We start from the raw sequence: 1,342 nt of genomic DNA, 5'->3' as shown, positions 1-1,342 counted from the left end.
TCCAGTTTGAAGGACCAGGGTGACTTCACCAGGATGAAGACCCAAGAGCTGGCCCTATATAGGCAGTCAGAAAAGGGCAGTTCCCCCTAAACCCAGCCCAAACTCCCCCATTTTGACTTAGGAGAAGGTTAATGGCACCACAGGCACTTTTCCCTATGCTGAGCTGGGGAAGGGAGCCTCAGTGCCAGTGCAGGAGGGAGCATCAAAAGGAACCTTTGCCTGTTAACCTAAAGGTTGAGGGGTAGAGTCCACCCAGGGGACCAAGCCTACTTAAGATCCATCTAGATCTTGCCAGCTGCTTTTATGTGTCCTGCAGCCCTCACTTCCTCCCTGAATCTCCAGCCAGCTCCTCCCGGCCCCCCTTGGGGGAGGGAGGAAGGAGAAAGGACGCTGACTTGTGTTCTGTGGGGAGTGAAAGAAAGCACCTTTGCCTGGTACTGAAATATAAGCAGAGATACTGAAGGGCTCTGGTGGGCACTCAGCGCACTGCTCTATGAGAGACACCAGGAAAAACCCGACACCCAAGATGTTCTTTATGACCTGCCGACAGAAACTCTCCCGTGCATTTCTGATGAGAAACAGCGGAAGCCAGCTTCTCAAGGAAGGCGGCGGCACCCACCTCCCTGTATTGGTGTCGCCATGGTCAAGGATGTGGTCCTCCAAAGTGAGAGGAAAAAAAAAGAAGGCAAATAGAAACCGTTAGACATCCATCTCCAGGGGAGAGTGCGAACGCAGTCCCCTATTATCACAAATCATGCAGTCAAGTTTCCCACATTTGGGGAAATCATAGGGCAGCGCCTCTGCGGTGCAACGAACAAGTCTCACTCTGGGAAAACCACTTGCCAGGTAAGTATGACTCACTCCGCCTCTGCCCCACACCAGCCTCACCCGCCTTCCACCATACACACACGCTCACTCGCCTAACTACACCCCAAAGCTCTCACACCCACTCCTGTCCCAAGCATCCTCACCCTCCACACAAGTCTTCCTAATACAGTGTAAGGAACAGCTCTGCTACTTCCACAGCCCCGGAATTCTACCGCAGAGAACCGCACCCCAACGTTGTCTGATTTATATCAGACACGCCCCATCCATGACATCAAGGGCCTTGCTTCCGTCCCTCCCCCACCCCAATCCCGTCTCCCTGCCCCCAGCTCACCTCTCACCTTGGATTTCAGTTCTGATGCCCCTCCTCCTCCTCCTTCTCCTCCTCCTCCTCCCCCTGCCTCGGCTTCCTTCCTCTCCGACCCAGTCTCCTCCACCTTCTTCTCTTCAGCCTGATTTGGTTAGCACTCTTCCGCCCCCTGCAGCTCTGGCCCCCGACATCCACCCCCCCCCTCCC

The 1,342-nt window shown here is 55.0% G+C and overlaps 1 pseudogene; it reads right to left on the bottom strand.

Annotated features, from left to right (window-relative positions):
• Positions 1-714: 714 nt before the first annotated feature.
• Positions 715-854, bottom strand: LOC123324798 (annotated as a pseudogene).
• Positions 855-1,342: the final 488 nt, after the last annotated feature.

The sequence above is a fragment of the Neomonachus schauinslandi genome, chromosome 4 (assembly GCF_002201575.2).
Source record: "Neomonachus schauinslandi chromosome 4, ASM220157v2, whole genome shotgun sequence".
Lineage (NCBI taxonomy): Eukaryota > Metazoa > Chordata > Mammalia > Carnivora > Phocidae > Neomonachus > Neomonachus schauinslandi.
This window is presented reverse-complemented; position numbering and strand designations above follow the sequence as displayed.